The 19,528-nt window shown below is 46.5% G+C and overlaps 1 protein-coding gene across 10 annotated transcripts in view; it reads right to left on the bottom strand.

Moving 5' to 3' along the window:
• LOC135920299 (ras guanyl-releasing protein 3-like) overlaps positions 1–19,528 on the bottom strand; it is a 122,532-nt gene that overhangs the window by 37,064 nt on the left and 65,940 nt on the right. For 8 of the 10 annotated variants that reach the window (XM_065454501.2, XM_065454508.2, XM_065454500.1 and 5 more), the window contains one exon: positions 2,410–2,497. The gene's annotated coding sequence lies outside the window, so the exon portion shown is untranslated. Of the gene's footprint in view, positions 1–2,409; positions 2,498–9,465; positions 9,487–19,528 lie in introns of all 10 variants that reach the window. The other 2 variants (XM_065454507.2, XM_065454503.2) reach the window with 1 other exon arrangement.

The following is a 19,528-nucleotide window of genomic DNA, read 5'->3' as shown; positions in this document are numbered from 1 at the left end:
GTGACTGATGACCAGAACGTGGTTTTGTGGTGCTGGTCCCCGTGCAGACACTGTTTGCGACTTGTGCGTGTTGTGCTTGATGATACCTGCATTTCTTTTCATTCTTTGTTCCTACCCGAGTAGTGTACTTGGAATAGCCGGCTCCCAAGGGTCCTAACCGGCGGTCGGCGCCATAATTCAGTCAATCCGTGGCGCACTTGAACGTGCAGTCCGCATTAATTTAACACCTGCGCCTCACTCTTCCGTGCTCACACCGAAACCTAAAATGATGCCGCAGAAACTATAGGCCCTTTTCAATGGTTTTATGCAAGGCCCACGGATGATGTGACATGACGGTTTTCTATAACCGAGCGTCTGTTTCTATAACGGAATGTATGTGGAAGTGGCAGACAGGTCGAAGAGAGTAAATAAGAAACAAAAATAAAAACGATAATGTCGTCACCACAACATTGGAGCAAGCGACGACGATGTGCATTAGTACGGCAACAGTGCCCAACAGTTGCGAAATTGAGCCGCATAATTGCCCGGTTACACCGCTGTAACGACGCGCGGACAGTAGGCCCCCAAAATACTTTCCAGAATATCCGGCTCCTCATAGTAGTATTAGTACTGCTGATAGTAATCCACGTGCTACTGTATTAGCCTGCATTGCCTGCTGCACAAGGCACACCTGAATAATTAAGCGCACCGTCTTGGCAGTATCCAGCAAGAAGGCGACGCCTAATTGTGGTTCTGTTTTTGTCAGCTGCACATCACGCGGAACAACACACACGCTGTAGGTTCGCGAGTGCGACCCCTGCGGCCAGTCCGAGAAATTCATGGCTGTTCGCAAAATTTTCAGATGTTCGCAAAATTTGACCAGCTTCAGCTTGAAGTACGGTTTCACGGCGATAGATAAATTGTTGCCGAAAAGCCGCCATTAAAGAAGAAATTTGCGTACGCACTTTGAACCGAACGAGCAGCAGTAAAACGGGAAACCGCACACGAATTGTTTCTAGAGTTTTGCTATGTGCAGACAATTGGGTGCTGTACTGCTTTTATAATTGTTCAAATCTTGCGTACATGTCTAGGGCATAGATATATCATTTGTCTGTGTTATTTCCGGGGCGTATAATGTCACTTTCTTTCCCTTCATCTGTCACTATTTTTGTCTAGAGCAGCACGATATGTGAGCCACCAGGTAAGCATCTCCAGTTCTCATTTAAAAAAGCTCTCTCTATCTCTCTTTATGGTCATACACGCGATTTTCCTGGCCTTTCTTTTTCTGCCAGTATTGAGGCAGGGATACTTATGGGCGCGAAATTACGGCAACTCCTGGTATAACTTTCAATACGCTGTGAACGTTTCGTGCGCCGCGTGAATACCTTTCGTGCCGATCTGCTTGGGTAATCGGTGCTGCGTAGAGCTCGGCTTTCCCGCGAGATCGCCAGGTCGTCCATACTGCGCACGAACGACTTCACTGGTGGTAGGTATTCACGTATGGGTGTCGTGGCGCAAGGGCCAATAATGGCCAAGCAGTACGTTCACTCGTAGTGCAACTTGTGTGAGAGTGCGAAGCTAGTTCGCCTCTTTTTCTTTCTTTTTTCTGAATGTTTGTATATTTTTTTGTTATTGTCACTTCACCCATGTACCCTGGCAGCTCTATTGACGTACTGGAATAGCCCTCATCTTTTCTACTGCATCTCCAAAGTCCAGATGGCAGAGGACAGATGGAAACATACGGTGGAATAAAAGCTGTGTAAACAGAGGCAAAGTGCCTCAGTCAGGCATCGTCCCGATAGGTGGACCGATCACTGCGAAAGGGCGGCCCTGTCATCATTGGCGTGTTACGTGTAAGCGGTCAGTGGAGTGATGACGCGCACTGCCAGTGGCGGTTTTGCGCGTGGCGTATTGGACGTTGCACCGAAGTCACGCGCCGTGTCAGCTGACGTCGCGCCTCGAACCGAGGTTCACACGGTGCCACTCTACGGCGGAAAGCGCCCCTCCTCGAGGCGAAGGGCGCGCAGCCTCTCGCTTCTCATTTCAGCTGTGTTCGCACCGCGCAGCGATTTGGTATTTCGCAGGCACGACTGTTTGCGCGCATATATAGTCTACGCAGAGCGCTTGTCTGCATTCAATGCCCGAAGCTGATGATGGGCCCTTTAAGGCGTTCAAGCGACTTAAAAACTCGCACTAATAATAAAAGCCCACTTCGTAGTTCGTGCACTTCGAATCGGGCCTGTAAACCCCTTGCGCCTGTCCCCAGTTTAGCGCAGCGGAGCGGTATTTATGCTATGTTGTGTTTTGTTATCTTCCCTTATGTTACGCTCTGCTTAGCTCTGTTCTGTTCTGGGAAACCTGCAATAAACTACAAACTCTTATGGCGGGCCACAACAACGTGCAAACCAAACAGGCGGATTTTTCCCTCACCTGTATCGCTGTCATGTCGGGACGATGGTTCGGGAGAGTTAACAAAACGTGGCCGCTGCCGTCGTTGATGGGTCCGCCCTTGGCTGAACTGCGAGGGAGAAGAGAGCGAGAGAGACAGGGTGAAGTCTCGAACACCGACCGCTGGACGAAAACGAGCGGGGGTTTCAACGCCAACCGGTGTTTAAAGGTCCAGCTCAATTCCAACTCTGGCTTCCGTATTAGAACAGCTGAGAAGCCCGTTGCCGGGCTAGCCGGTTCGGAATCGTGGGCAAATTCTGCTGTGCGACACGACGAAAATCGTCTTTCTTTATCTCTCTCTCTCTCGCCTTGTCGGACTGCACTGTTTACCCGTGATAAGCTTGAGAAACACCAATATTGTCGCATGGCGACCGCTGAACCAACGTGAGAGACATGTAATGCCTACAAATGTCAAAAATACGGATGAATCAGGTTGCAGTGACCGATGGTCACTCAATTCTGATCTTACTGACCTTAATAAAATAGGACCTTGTACATCAGTAAGAAACAATCAAGATTGATTGATTGATATAAATGGATCATAAGGATTAGCACGGTGTATTTTTATTATTATTATTATTATTATTATTATTATTATTATTATTATTATTATTATTATTATTATTATTATTATTATTATTATTATTATTAATTGTTGTGTCCTCCATGTTTTTATCTGAACTTTACTTGTAATAAGGAATAAGGTTACAGAAGGCATCTCCCTGACTGCCAGGTTCCTGCCATACAAACCCACGGAAAGCTTCGGCAGACCTTGCAAAGTCTTCTGTACTACTTGCTTATTTTCAATGAAGATAATTATTACTAATGTTCTATATGATTGTCTTACCAATCTTGATAGTGTTTCCGTCATTCGCAGCAACGTTCATCTGGTTGTGCCAAACAAGTTCCACCCTCGTTTGAATGTTCTTTTTTTTTATTCTGGCAGCACAGAAATGCAGCATTCGTTCCAATGACAACACGAAGCCCGGCTTCAACTTTTCCCTTGGAGAACACCGTGGCTTGTACCATTATCTTGAAAACACTGACTGGTCGTTCGTAGAGGGGTCAGCTGATGTTGATGAACAGGTTAATTTGTTTACGAAAGTAATTGAAGATGGCGTTCGCAGATTTATGCCTACAAAACCACTCAAAAAGTCTAAGTTCCCTCACGAGTTTTCTAAAGAACTGAAAACGGCAATAATATTGAAAGACCATGCACACAGAAGAGCGGGGCAAACAGGCCTCGAAATAAGTGGCGACTTGAAGTTAGGTGCTGTACTTGTTTTAGCAAATTTTATTATAACAGTGGTCACTTGGACCACATTGAACAGAAACACCAAGTACACCTGTTAAGCAGCACCCAGAATACCGCAATGTAGTAAAGGTTAATCGCCTTTTAAAGAACAGCTCATTCATGTTGAGGGCTTAACGCGAAGCTCTAAAGAGAACGATGACAAAGAAAATACGGATAACACAACCTAACAACAGACCTAACAACATGCAACCGGTGGAAACCTTGACACAGAATGTGCAGTTGCTGTTCGAGGAGAGGCCCGACCTAGCCTTTACAAATAGGCAGGAGAAATCGGTAGGAACAAACCTGGGGGATAACCTGGGAAGCGATCATTACATACTACAAGCATATCCGTAAACTCTGCGAAAATAAGATGGAGGGTCACCGAAGCTAGGTTGACGGATTGGACAAAATACCACGAGCAGCAGGACGCGACAGGCTCAATCCAGAGCACTGAGCAGTAGACAACTCGAATTTAAAGGGCACATTAAAACGAGTGACAAAGGCAGGGGCGAAAATTGCTCCATGCTGGACAAGCACCTAAAGCACTTAGGGGAACCCGGATGACTTGATACGAAAGTTGAAACGTTTGTATGTGGGACCGACTGAGGGGCTGACATCACGCGACGCCAGGAGCGGTGCGAGGCTCCACCCCGGCCGAGTAAGCACGCCCCGGTAACCGTGGATCAGAACACAAATGCCACGATCCGGAGCCTCGGCCACGAGAGTTTCGAGGAGCTCACCAAATACTTTAACGAATGCGCATGGATAGGAAGAAGAGAGCTCCCCATCCAATGGAATCGGCCAACATCATCTTGATTCCGAAACCGTGGAAATATCGAGATATACAAAAATCTAAGGCCTATACCCCTGGCTTCCTGTGCAGGAAAGCTCTTTGAAAATGTGGCACAAACTCGACTCGTGGACCACATAGCGAAAACGACCGCTTTACGGTGGACATGTTTGGTTTCCCTCCTTACATATCTGCGCGGATGCTTTTCTGGCTTTACAGCAGGAGGTATAACATCCACATATTGGAGCAGATGACCCCTTGGTATTGGCATTGGACTTGCGGTAAATCTTCGACGCGATATCTTAGGGGACCATTCTGAAGGCGCAAGAGTCAACGAGCTGTGAGTGAGAGAATGTATCAATACGCAAAGAGCTTCCGGGATAATCGTGGGGCAACCACAAGAATAGGAACCACAAGGTCGCAACCTTTCACGCTGCCGAACCGGGATACTCCCTACGGCTCCATACTTTCTCCACTCCTCTTTAACGTAGCCATGAGGCGATTAGCAACAGAGCTGAAAGGGGAAGCGCGACTAGGAAGTGCCACATACGCGGATGACAGCGCCCTATGGGTGACTCGAGGATCCTACAGTAAAAAACGGGACCTTTTACAATAGGCAATCGACAGGGTGGAACTTTTTGCACGCGAGGCGGGCATGGCATGCACCCTTGAAAATTCGGAGCTTGTGGGGGTACATGCAAGATATGCCAGACAGGCAAAGCGGCCGAGCATAGAACTCACTCTGACCGGACAGGAAGCCCGCGAAGTGTGAACCCTAAGAATTTTGGGTACGCGGATTCAATCGAAAGCCACAGCGGAGCATGCGATACGACTACTCAAGAGCAAGGCGATGAACGTGGGGAAAGTGATCCGCAGGGCAACGGGCAGTCGAGAAGATTTATCGGAGGACGAGACAGTTAGAGTAGTGCGTGCTTTTGTCGTCAGTCGAGTCACATATGGGATCCCGCACTTGAATACCAGCGCACAAGAGATTAAACAGTTGGACATTATAAAACGACGAGCGTATAAGGTCGTCGACGAGCACAGTATAAGCATATAAGGACGAGCTTTAGCTCGCGTACAACGCCGATTTGCGTTAAATCGTTCTCCAGCATCGGAAAATGTCAAGAATCAGTAATAGTGTCGTAAAGTTGATAGTCTGTTGCAAACGATGGTGTCTGGAATTTCGAGCCTTCATTCTCGCCAACTCGGACGGGGCTGGTTAGCTTGGCTTGCTTTGCATGTACAGCTTGTCACCAGGTGGCGCATGCGGGCATTCTCAGGTCTGGGAAGGGAGCAACAGAACAACAACGGAGAAGAAGGGAGGAGGAGGAGGTACGCTGATACATCAAGGAACAAATTGGCAAAGAATAAAGTCAACTATCAAAGAACATGCCTGGGTATCAGGTACAATTACCACTAAAAATACATGGCTAGAAGTAGTTTATTTAAGGACAGGGGACAAATGCAGGCAAGAGAACAAGGATCTAGTGAAGTGTTTCAATGACGATACAAAGCAGTTTGGAGAAGGTTCCGGTAATACTCTAGTGGGTGACATGAATGGCCGCATCGAGGATCTGGATGGATACACAGATTGTAACGGGAAGTTGATGCTAGACTTCTGTGAGCGACACAACCTAGTTATAGTAAATAAAGAAACTAAGTGTGAGGGGCAAATCACGTGGGAATGCCGTAACAGGCAAACGACCATTGACTACTGCTTAATGTGGATGGGGATGTATAGCAGGCTCGCAATGATGGAAATAGTCTAAGTGGGGAAGTACAGCCTCGGAAGTGATCATAAGCGTATTAGTCTACACTTGGGAGCCCTGCTCAAAAGAGAAATGCAGGGAAGTTAAAAAGAGTACGCAAATGACGAACAAATAGCGCGAACAGCGGCCGGCATAGAGGAAGTAATAGAGAAATATCCCATGGAAAAATGTGGGATTATAATCAGTTAGAACTGCTCATTAGTACAAAAATAAAAGAAGTAAAAAGAGTAAACCGCTGGAGAGGAAAGAGGAAAGCATGAAGTTAGTGGAATAAGGAAATCAGGCAGGCCATCGAACAAAGACGTGGCATCACGGGAACACAGAGAAGCAAAGAGGGCGCAGTTATCTGAAGTGAAAATAGGCCAAGATTGGGAATCTTATCGACAAAAGAAACGACAACTGCAGGTCCTCGTGCAGGCTAAAATAAAGCAGTCCTCTGATCGCTGGCTGGCTGAAGTTCGCGATGCAACTAAAGGTGGGTCAAGAAAATTCTGGAACCATATAAGCTGGCTGGGTAAAGCGAATGACAAAAAGCAGGAACATATTCACGATGAAGAGGGAAAATGTTTAGAAGGAGGTGACCCTGCGAACTACATTGGTTCAGTTATAGCTGAGTCATTTAGGAAAGACGATAGGGTAATCACCCCAAATGAGGGAGCAACACAGGATAGCACAACAGAAAACAGCTTAGAACTGACCAATCTTCACTGGAAAAAGGCGGAAGCAAATGTTCCAAAATTCACGTCCGCAGGGATAGATAAAATTCCAAACAAATTAATTAATGAACTTGGCCCAAGAAGCAAGGAAACGCTAATAAAAGCATTGGAGGCAATCATAACAAATAATCAAATTCCGCACAGCTGAAAACAGAGTAAAATGAATTTGATTTATAAAAGAAAAGGCGATAAGACGAACATAAAATCCTTCCCACCAATTACGATAACATCAGTTATATATAGGCTGGCGATGCAGGCGGTGAAATTAAAAATACAGTCATGGGTAGAAAGTAATAGAATACTCGGAGAACTTCAGAACGGGTTCAGAAGTGGTAGGCGCTTAGATGATAGCCTGTTCGTGCTTACCCAGTGCATATAAATAGCTAAGGCGGAAAATAGACCTCTGTATTTAGCCTTCCTGGACATAAGCGGTGCATATGACAACGTGAACAGGGAACTCCTGTGGGACATATTAAAAGATGAAGGTATCAGTCATGAGGTAATTGATTTTCTACAGGAAATATATTGAGAAAATAATGTTGAAATAACATGGGAAGGAATTAGGAGTACGACAACTGTCGAGGTAAACAAAGGATTAAGGCAAGGTTGCCCTCTATCACCGCTGCTGTTCACGCTTTATATGATAAGTACGGAAAGAATGCTACAAGGAAGCAATCTAGGGTATAATATGTCGTACAGATTAGGCGGAAAGGTTGTTGAGCAACGACTACCGGGTTTAATGTATGCGGACGATATTGTACTCTTAGCACATAGCCAGGAAGATTTGCAAACTCGGGTTAATTATTGTGGAGACGAAGGAGACAGGCTAGGTTTCAGTTTTAGCGCAGCTAAGTCCGGTGGGATGTTTTTCAACGATACAACTGATCAGGAGCTTACAATACAAGGCCATGAAATACCCCGAGTGGCCGAATACAATTATCTCGGGGTATGGATAAACAAAGGGCGGATGTACACGGAAAAGCACGAACAGTCTCTCATAGCAATAGGAGGAAGAGATGCCGGGATGATGAAACATAGGGCATTTTGGGGGTACAACAGGTATGAAGTACAGAGAGGCATTTGGAAAGGAATAATGGTGCCGGGGCTTACTTTCGGGAATGTGGTCCTGTGCTTAAGGGCAGAAGTTCAGTCGAGACTAGAAGTAATAATCAGAGAGCTGCGGGAAGATTAGCACTAGGTGCCCACGGGAAAACCACAAACGAAGCAGTACAGGGGGACATGGGCTGGCCATCATTCGAAGCACGGGAAGCTCAGAGTAAAATCCTATACGAAAATGCCCGAAGAAATTGGACGATAACAGGTGGGTAGATAAGGTATTTAAATACCTATACAGAAAGAGCATTGACTCACAATGGCGGAAAAGAACTAGGAAGCTAACCAGTAAGTATGCCAGACACGAGGACGGAGAAGGACAGATCATTAAACGACAGGTTAAAAACACGGAAGGTAAAAAGTGCATAAATTCAATGGTAAAGAAGCCTAGCGTTGAACTATACCGATACTGGAAACAGCAGATCAGGAAGGAAGCGTTTTATGATAACTCAAGAGGCAGTGCCCTACTCTTTGAAGCTAGGTCAGTATGTCTTAGAACGCGCAGCCATAAAAAGAAATTTAACGAAGAAGAAGACACACGTACTGTGTGTGGTAAATATGTAGAAACAATAGAACACCTCATACTAAAATGTGGTGGTATCCATCCCGATGTCAATGCGGGCACAGTCACGCTTCCTGTGGTCCTAGGGTTTAGAGATAACAATTGTCATGTAAATAAATATGCGGTGGAAATTAGCAAAAAGCGATTGGAAGATTGGTGGCTCAAAAGCAGAGAGGTTACATAAAGTTAAAAGTGTAAGAAGAATACTTAAAGAAAATGGCGAATTTTAATAACTTACAACACAGTTAAACAAAAAAAAAGCTGAGCATGGTGGCAACTGCCATCACCCGCTTCAAAGGGGACGCTCCTACCTTCCATCCATCCATCCATCCAAGCACGAAGGCATAGATAACGATTTCGTGACGCTGCTGAGGGAGATATATAGAGACCACCGAGTAAAAATCGCATGAGAAGGTCGAAATTGTAATGAAGTGGTAGAAATTCACCAAGGACTGAAGCAAGGATGCCATCCTGTCTCCAATGTTCACGCTTTAGGTTAAGGGCATATAAAGACAACTGGAAAACAGTCAATTCGGATTTGATTTATCATATACGCGTAATAGACAAATAGTGCAACAGAAAGTCCCCACACTGACGTACGCGAACGACACAGTGCTACTAGCGGACAATGCAAGAGATTTACAGACACTGGCCGATATGTGAAACTGAGAATTATGATATTTCATAAAGAGACGAGTAACTACGTGATGTAGATTCAACAGCGAGTCATACCCATACTAAACCGATATAAATACCGCGGCGTATACATAAACGAAGGAAATACTTACTCATGCACCCACCAAGATAACCTGAAAATAAAAGGGAAGCGGAATCCAGCAATCACGAAACATAGGACACTTTGGGGCCACAATAAATATGAATAAAAGTAGCGATGTGGGCGAGTTGGTTCAGGTCCATGGTGTAAACCTTCTGCAGCGCGAAGCACTGCAGTGTGGGGAAAAAAAAGGACGAAAACCGACGAAAGAAGGATTGCAAGATGACAACACAAGCGCTCGCGTTGTCCTCTTCTTCCATCGTCCGCCTTTTTTTTTTGTCTTTTGTTTTTTGCAATTCAGTGCTTCGCGCTGCAGAAATTTTACATCATGGAATAAATATGAAGTGGTGCATGGGATCTGGAAAGGAGTCCTTGTGCCAGCGCCAACGTTCGCAAATGTCATTCTGTTCCTAAAATTTGATAAATTTTCGGGATTGGAAGTTAACCAAACATCAGTGGGCCGGTTGGCTTTGGGAGCCCACGGCAAAACCACAAATGAGGCAGAGCAAGAAGACATGGATTGGGCCTCGTTTGAAGTCACAGAAGCTCAGAGCAAAATTAGTTTTCAGGAAAGACTGAGGAACGTGGATCAAAATAAATTGGCGGCTAAAGTGCACAAGTACAAATTTGTACAATAACACGAGTTGAAGAGCTTTTTTATTAGAGGCCCGAACTGGTTGCCTCAGGACAAAAACGTACCGCAGCAAATATTCCCAATTAGATGGGGCATTTGCATGCTGCAGAAAATATCAGGAGACCACTGAGAACATCCTAATAGAATGCGAAGGGATTCACTAAGCGAGACCAGTACGCAACGCACACCTTCCAGAAGCGCTTTGATTTAAAGTGGACGAAAGCGTCAACTGGTCAGCAGTCGAGATAAGCTAGAGACGGTTATGGTATTGGTAGAAAAAAAAAGCAGGTAAGAGATTAATACGACTGGAGCATGCACCGCCATAGGTGTAGCGGTACAAGGTAGGAGAGAAGTTTTGAGGGAAAAAAGAGAGATTAAGGAGATGCACACAAAATCGCTAGGATTAAATCCAAGCAGTCTATTTTTCACCACCCCATTTCAAAGGGGATGCCAATAAATCATCATCATCATCCTGGCACACCGCAGGATGGTGTAATGATATGCCTACTATGGACTGCAAGGAGCAGAAATTATTATACTATGCCACTGACTTTAGATGTGAAAAATAGTATGCTGGAGTGTGGGTGGCGTTCGCAGGATAAGTCGCTCATGATCGTCACCATCGTTTGTGTGCCTGATCAGCTCCGCGCACCCAAAATGTTCTGATCCAGTTCCGAGGCGATTTATGATGCGGCGGAGAGTACAAACTAAAACGCTTCAAAACGTTGCGGTACACCAACGTGACGTGACGTATACTTGAAAACATTTTATCGTATTTTGCCCATCGTGGCATTGTAGAAGTTCTCAAAACTCGCATAGTTTAATCTTTGGTTCCCTTGGAATACCACGTAGTCCATGTCTTAGCGATAAAAGAAATTAATTGAGCCCGAGTCAAAACCGATCACGTCACGGCGAGCTAGTCGGCTCTGCCATCCGTCTTTCGTCCTTGTTGAGCCTTTGCTGGCCTCACCAGGCCTCATATATTCTCACTGTGTCAAAGTGGCTGCTTTGGTATTGCAGACGGACAATTTACTAATAAGACTCAAATTGTTTTTCTTCTTTTCTTCTTCTATTCTTTTCTTGCGTGTCCCTTTAGCGTTCCTCTGTCGTGACCACAGAGTTGTCGCGACCCCTCTCGAAATTAACATGGCGCTTCCGTTTACGGTGGCGCCATGTATTCCTCTAGGTAGCACTGTGTGAAACTCCGTGACGGCGAGAGAGAACGCCGCGTGCTCTTCAAGCAAGAGCGGCGACGCAAACAATAGCTCGTTGTCGTCGAAGGCGCGAACGCGAGCCGTCGAAAGCACCGACAACAAACGCGGGAAGGAGCACCGTCAGCGTCGCCAGCAGCAGCTGTCACCGCCTGCTGACCCCGAAGCGCAGCTTGTGCGCGCGGCACGTTCGGCCTCCGTCGCGCTGGGGCGCAGGTGTCAACGAAGTGGTGTACACAACTGCATCACTTCGTACCGATCACAGCTCGAAACAACGTGGCCGAGCCGGCAGACGACGCAGCGCCGATGTCCTCTGCTCGCTCGTCTACACGTGTATTTTGCGCTGTTGTCAGTATTTCAACTTAACAAACTATCCCAAGTCGACACCTCCCTGAGCGCCACTCCGCTCGGCGCAGTTGTGTGCAGCACGGGTTAGATAGGGGGTGCTAGCAGCTGCGCTACAAGCTGTATAGTTGCTAATTAGTTCTAACCAGATAGTCAGGTGTCAGCTTCTAACAAGGGGCCTCGATTAAGGGTGCTGCCAGCGTGTAATAACAGTGGGGATCACAAAACAATGGCCTGAACGTAAACACTGCAACGGAGCGCAATGAGCTTTGGCAATGAAGTGGAACATTAATAGACCTGCTGGAACGCAAGCCCACGTGTGCGGAGTGACGAGGCAGAATGAGACTGTGCTCGGGCCGCTAGCATCCGGTAGGCGGTCAAGGCGGCGGGCATATCACAAATGCAACCAAGCCCGCTGCAGAGTGTGGGGTGGACGGCAAAAGCGCCGTTCTATGCCCGTCGCCAAACTGAGGCATGCTCTTAGTGCTGGACAAGATTCTTGTTAGAAGCCTCACCAAGTGTGATTGACCAAGAACACGCAGCCAGATAGCGTTGCTCGGTGGCGCAAGCTTAGCCGAATATGTGCCGCGTTTTAGGGCCGTACAGATACGTGCGGCACAAGCACCGCGCGCAGATGAGTCGGCGCATGCAAGCAAATACCCCTTTCAATGCGTCCTGATAAACGGCGCAGAGTGTAGAACAATAGCCAGAAAAAAGCGCGACATTCATGTTTCCGGGATTTCTTTCAATTTCTCAAAGATAACGAAAAAAAATGAGCCAGAGTCGACCATCAACCAATGCTTGCAAAGCTACTTCACGATGCGGGTAGTGTGCATATTGTTGCATTTCTTTCTTTTTGTTCGATTGTAGATGCGAGCCATTCCAAGTCGCTTGAAAATCAGGCCATAAGCAAGGACCTCTTAATGCGAATTACAACTTATTTACCACCAAAATATACTGTTATGAGTCTATTTCATTGTAGTCGTGAGAATTTGCATAGAAGTCTTATCACCAGCAACCTGCTTAAAGCAAAAAATCCAAATTTTGGTACTAAAAGTGGGTCCGTTTCTTTAGTATCGCGTGAGCCTCCGGTACAAATATTTTCTTGGACGTTAGGCGAACGCACAGTCCTGATCGAAAGTTTCGACGCTCGGCTAGCGACAGCTTTCTCCGGCTTCTTTACTTCCCCTTCCGCATTTATGCCAACGCCTATGCATTCTTCGTTTGGAAGGCCGACAGCCCCACGTGCGACACGCGTAGCTCTGACGAGAACGTCACACACTTTTTCCGCGTCGAGAAGCAAGGGATTTGGACAGGACTCGGTAGACTAGATAACCGTCAAGAATAGGAGCACAAACTTCCACGCCAGTGCTCCTAAAGTAACTCCGCGCAGAAAGCTATATCTGCAGCGATCAAGTTCCTAAGACATGCAGGCCTCATAATAGGCCTTGAGACGCTGCCTGTACACGACTTACTTCGTTCGCGGTCCCCCCCCCCCCTTTTCTTTTGATACCCAGTAAAACCTTTTGCACCCTCAAGGGTGCTCGTTTGTCCGATGTCTTGCACTCTTAGTCTTAAGAGGTAAGATCAAATGGTCAATGGGAATAACAAATGAAAGTTTTTTTTTTCGACTTCTTGTGGTAAATAAACATGACAACACGAACAGTGCACCAAATACTTCCATAGTTTTTCACTGTTGAAATCTCGTGTGCAGAATTTCGGTACGCGGCAGATGGTGAGGATTAAGTTTTCAACTGCGGCTTCCATCATCACAGCTGTAGTCTGAGTTAGTTGCCGTGTACAGCAATACTTTTTTACAGCCTCTAGGGTAATATACAGAGTCCAAAATTATTTACCGTGTATCCCCTTATCCCTTCCCCACATGCAGTTAGCTTAAACTACCGCTGGTTAACCTGTCTGCCTTTCTTGTACCGTCTTGCATGCCCTCTTCTACGCGTTTTCTCCAACGATATGTTGTTGGTGAACAAACCTTCCGATCGGTTTAAGCACACAGGTGGCCATTCGGTAATGTACGTACCGTCGAGCCATTCGAACTGTCAGACTACGAAATCTGACGATTGCCAACAAAAAGACGCTAAAGATTAATGCTAAACTCTATTAGCAAAATCAGAATTCTGGAGAGCTGGGCTTGCTGGTGCAACATTATGAAAGATCAGCGTCCTGGTGTCCTCTTTCTTTAAGTCCCTTGCTTGTGTGCTGTTTGCGTTTCGTAATGTATTAGCAAATATCGCTATTCTGATACCAAAACGACCACTCTACCCGTGAGACGAGGTCTCATAAGCCAGAAAGTATGCTAAACCTAAAGTCGACAAGCAATGAATCCTAGAAGTTCCCGCACCAGCCTCTGATGACGTCATGATTCGTCCGGTATAGCTAAATTCCATATCGACAAGGGAGGATTATAATACATTCTAAAGGAAGCGAATACTCAACCAGGAAACATTTAGAAACTCATGTCTGCACTAAAATTGCCATAATACGATAAAATGAATTGGAATTCATAACGTCAGACTATGGTGCCAGCTCTGAGATATCGGCGCGAAATAAGCACAAAAAAGGGAAACCTTCACTTCATTTTACGGGGAAGCTGTTAGCGTCTGTAGTTGGTTGGGATTTCTCGCGTCCGCATGCGCGGTGCTCCCACAAAAACAAACGGCAGCTGAAAGGGTTTGTGCTTGAGTTCCCGCGTGACAGAATTATGTTTTCTCGCATATTCAAATTACAATCTGATGATATGTCTGCAGGTTGTGTGCAAGTCGTATTTTAGGAATTTTCTTACGTCTTTTACTGGGAGAAGTGAATTAGTTTGATAACGCATTTGTACTAGGCGGAGGGCCTACAAGAATAAAACAGAGAGAAACGAAGAGTGAAAAGTGTGGAGGCTGATCAAGCACGTGCCCGGTTGGCTACCCTACACTTGCGGAGGCGGAAATGGGAAGAAGAGACAAGGAGGTCAAAGAAAACTAATAGTCCTTCACAGAGTTAGTGCAGAGGAATCTCCGCTGTCACAAGCATTCGTACAATCCAGTATCTTTCACGAAGTGCAAAAGGGCTTTTATGGCCTTTTGCATGGAATAATGCATAGGCCATGGTCCAAGGATCTTTTCTTCCGAGAACGCATAATTACCTAACAGGTTGAGTTTAGCTTGTAGAGTACGTCGTTGAATGTCAAAGAGTGGGCAGTTATACGGAAAGTGCTCTAGAGCCTCATCGCAACTGCCCAAATTGCACGGCGCTCTATTGGCCATCCCCGAATGAATAGGCACTGGCAAATGCGACGCCCAACCACATGCGACACAGTAAGGTTTCGCGACGGGAGCGTCCAGGTGACAGGCGAAGTCGCAAGTTAGGGCCGAGAGAGCGCAAGCGTGGGTTGGTGACACCCGGGATGTGTGCTGTGCTAACGGTACCGCCACCCAGCGGCCGCGGCTACTCAGACAGACCTCAAAAGGTAGACGAAACGGCACCTGAAAAAGGGCTTTGTCTTTCAGTTTCCACGCAGCAGAATTGCGTTTTCTTATACAATCGAATAACAATCGGAAGCTGTCGTGTCTGCAACGTGTGTGTAAGTCGTACATTATGAATTTTACTGATGCGATTTGTTTTCAAACGTTCATTTAGTTGAATAATGCACTTGCGCTTGGCGGAGGGCCTTGAAGAAGATGGCTGCATGCTCCATTTCTGTACATGTGCGTGCGCGCGTGACATACGTCGCCAGTGGTGCTTCTCTAACGTCGTTTAACGTCGGCAGCAGCTTCACTGTACAGCCGCTTTCACAGGATGAAATTGAGGCTGAATTTTTTTTATCAAGCAATAATCGGCAATGTCCTCCCACTGGTCTTCTGTTGCTGCTTGGATAGGCGCTGTCCGAGGGCTCTTTTTGAATTACCAGACCATGCGGTCAAGGTTGTTTGATGTATTGCAGAATGGGCAGTCTCTTGTAAATGTTGAGGGGCACGTTGCGTGTATACTATAGCAGAGTGCCGTGGAGGTAACTGCCCATTTGAAGTCGGCGTAGTATGACGGCTCTGTTAAGCTTGATGTGTGGTGGTCCTGTTCTTCTTCTAATCTTCCAGAATGTTGTAGTGTTTTCTTTGTATCATTTCGTCTTGGTCTCACGGCAGACGATGTCATGGTTGCGCGGCGTACATGTTCTCGGGCTGCGGCAGGAGCCGCTTGGTTTCGCACCAAAGATTCGCGTCCTGCCGTCCAGACCATGCACGTTTCAGGCATGTCTTGGTTCTTGCTGATGTTGAGTGCGTTCTTGCTACTTCTTCATGCACGAAAATGGCGACAGGCTGCCTGCGAGTCTGTGACGACGATGACCAGCTCGTCACATCGGCTGGTCCGTGTGGCCATTGCTATGGCGACCTGCTCGGCTACCTCAATGTCCCTAGCAACTACTGATGCTGCTGCTATGTGTTCGTTCTGCTTGTCGGTTACGCAGGCAACGTAACCTCCCTGCCTAGTATCTGGCGGCGTTCGTGTACCCTATTTCTGACTTGCTGCTTTCTTTGTTTAGCAGCTTTTGTAGCGCGGTGGCTCACGCTGGTCTTCTCTCTTTGTTGTATTCAGGGTGCATGTTTCTTGGTATGGGCGCTACGTATATATTTGCTCTGAAGGTCGGCGGTACCCGTTGTGGACTGTTGTGTGTTTTTTTTTTTTTTCGACGGGGTATCCAAGTCTTCTGAGGAGAGCTCTACCGGCAGTGGCGAGCTTTAGCATTTCGATTTGGTTCGTCTTGTGAGCCTCCAGCGCGACAAAAAATGATTATATAATCATCAGGAATGGTTCATACCCCCGTAAGCAAGCAAGGATGCAGTCGCTAAATATGCATGAAGAAACGAAAGAAGGAATGAAACAACAAAGAAATAAACAACGAAAAGAGAAATAAAGACGGAAAGAAAAAGAGAACGAAGGAACACTTAGGTATTATATTAGGTGCGAGCATGTGTAGTTGAGGAGTTCGACCGACAGCGCCATGCGTTTACAACACACGGCGGCTTGTTATGCCTTGCAAGAAGTCATGGTGCCGCCGATCTGATAACTTAATACATTGCCACGTCTGCAGCAGGCTTTTGCCTTCACGTGTTGCATGACTGTAACATGCTACCAAAATTTCAACGATGCGCTCCCGATATTTTCAGGTCAAGAACAGCATTCGCTTCTCCGCATGGCGTAGCCTTATTCTATCGCATACAAGAAAGTGTCGGGCTCCCAGCACCCGGAAAAAGATGATCACGCAAGACGCATTTAACTTCGTGCGCAAGAAATTACGAAAAAGAAATGCACACACACACACACACATTAAAATATACAGCACTCCAGCACGCAAGTGCAAACCAATTTTTCACAGGACCGAGATAGTGCACAAGTCCAGCAACCGAAAAGCAAGAGAACTTATCGAAATTTGTGCCGAAAGGTTTGCCCCTCATGACGCATGTGACAGAGCACCGTCCATAGCCTTGAGCAAAAGAGATCAGCTTAATTGGTGCCAATGGATGGCGCCGGTAGGGCCTGCTACGTGTCGTGTTTGCGCACGCGATGTTTCTCAAGACATAAACCAAGAAGAGTGTGTGTGTGTTTGTGTGTGTGTGTGTGTGTGTGTGTGTGTGTGTGTGTGTGTTTGTGTGTGTGCGTGTGTGTGTGCGTGTGTGTGTGTGTGCGTGTGTGTGTGCGTGTGTGCGTGTGCATGCGTGCGCGTGTGTGTGTGTGCGTGTGTGCGTGCGTGTGTGTGTGTGTGTGTGTGTGTGTGTTTTACAAATAATCCTTGATACGATAAATCTGATATAACTCAGAATTCTGATTTAAGCCCTGTAAGTTAAACGCAATGCCCATTGTGGCTATTTTGATACGTTGGAAGAATTTTTCAGCTGTAGATACAGCAAGATAATTACTAATTAATTACCAAACGAATAAAGATTGATTACATTTCAATTTTCTTGCTTTTCTTCAGAAATGAATTTTCTATAACGAGAAATAAATGGGAATATTTATTTCAACGTTCTTTAACTTAGAATGTTGTGTGGCCTATGTGGTTGCTCAGTGGCTATGGTGTTGGGCTGCTGAGCACGAGGTCGCGGGATCGAATCCCGGCCACGGCGGCCGCATTTCGATGGGGGCGAAATGCGAAAACACCCGTGTGCTTAGATTTAGGCGCACGTTAAAGAACCCCAGGTGGTCAAAATTTCCGGAGCCCTCCACTACGGCGTGCCTCATAATCAGAAAGTGGTTTTGGCACGTAAAACCCCAAATATTATTATTATGTGTGTCCCATGTGGGGCAAACAGACTAGCACGCTCAAATTTGAGTTAGACTGAAGCTCACTGAAGACGCGGACACAGAAGAGAGGTAAACAGGACATCGCTGGGGCGAGTTGGGCTAGTTGGTCCATCTGCTTCCTTTTTGTGTCCGCGCCTTCGGTGCGCTTTAATCTAACTCAAATATGAACGTCAACCAACCAGTCCAAGTTGTCATCTTTCGCGCTAGATGAAGGTTATTGTGTGGCGACAAGATAAGCCGAAAAGGGTGCAAAGTCTTTTGGAGTGCGCTTTACAAGTCTAAGCGGATTTAACGTTGCCCTGTAGCTTCCCCTCTGGGTCAGCGCCACCCTAAAACAGGATACGTGTGACGGTTGCCTACTGTGCGCCGCCAGAGAGATGCCGCGTTTCCTTAAGGCATCGCGTGACTCAACTGAGCAGAGCAGAAAGCTGCGACAGGCCTGAAACGTCCGAAGGTCTCGCGTACTTTGCGCCGATTGATTATAGGCGATAATCGCAGGCGCGATAGGATCCACTCGGCAACCGCAGGCAGTCGCTTGATAGCCTCGTTCTTCAGTAGCTTCAAAAGCGGAGAAGTCATCTGCCTCTCTGCATTATTCGTCGAATACCGTGAAATTTCGCGTGTATTAAACAGCCCAGTTGTGAATTCTGACATCTCAGGCCTGCATTTCGCATGGTATTGGGGCATCAGTTCTCAGCGATTTATTTGTGCTCTTAATCTTATATGCCAAAAAAGTAATTGTCTAGTAAAAATGAATTTAGGCAGCCCACAAACTTCTAACAGAATTGCATTCTTACGGACTAGTACTTTTACTTCAAGTACACAGCGGATGTCTACGTGATAGGAAAATTGCCACCCACCCGTGTGTAGCACGAAGCTAGAAAGAAAATCCGCACGGGCTTCTCAGAAAGTAAAGCCTCGCAGCTGAAAAAAGAAATCGTGCTGCTTTGGGCATCGAACACTGGGGTCTAATTATTATTATTATTTGTTTTTGGTAGCCGCTCTGCTGACCACGAGGCTAGCAGATTGCAGGGTGAGGCCAAATTAACCGCCAAGTCGAAGTGCAGGGACACTGAATAAAACAAGTCGGTGCCCCGGAAATCCGCAAGATAGAAAAAGTTTCATGAAAGGGAACGCTGTCATCTATCTCACAGTAGCGTCTGTCTACCAACAATAGACTTTGGTGTTTTGCTCTCTATAGTCCCAAACCGGTTACTTGTGCAGAGAAACTGTAGATGGCGTTTGTCAAAACGTTGTTTAAGGAGTTGTCTAATGAGAAAGTTTTCTCGAGTGGTAAAGTATTGATTTCACGTCCGCGCAATGTTGTCCCTCGCCACCTGAGCCTCGTTCTCTCTGCACGTTCTGTCGGCACACTGGAGAGCTCGGCCCGCGACCAAGCGTGCGCCACACTGGAAGAGTCTCGGGCGTTCAAATGTTTGCATTCGCACATGCTACGCGGTTCCCACTACGTGCCCATCTGCGTGACCCAGTTCATAAAAATATTAAATAGTGCTCGTTTGCAGATAAGTGAAGGCAACAATTTCAAACGTGGTCCGAGGGTCTGAAGAGCAGAGCTGGAAGCG

Source organism: Dermacentor albipictus, chromosome 10 (assembly GCF_038994185.2).
Source record: "Dermacentor albipictus isolate Rhodes 1998 colony chromosome 10, USDA_Dalb.pri_finalv2, whole genome shotgun sequence".
NCBI lineage: Eukaryota > Metazoa > Arthropoda > Arachnida > Ixodida > Ixodidae > Dermacentor > Dermacentor albipictus.
Note: the sequence above shows the minus strand (reverse complement) of the source record. Positions and strands in the feature narration are given on the sequence as shown.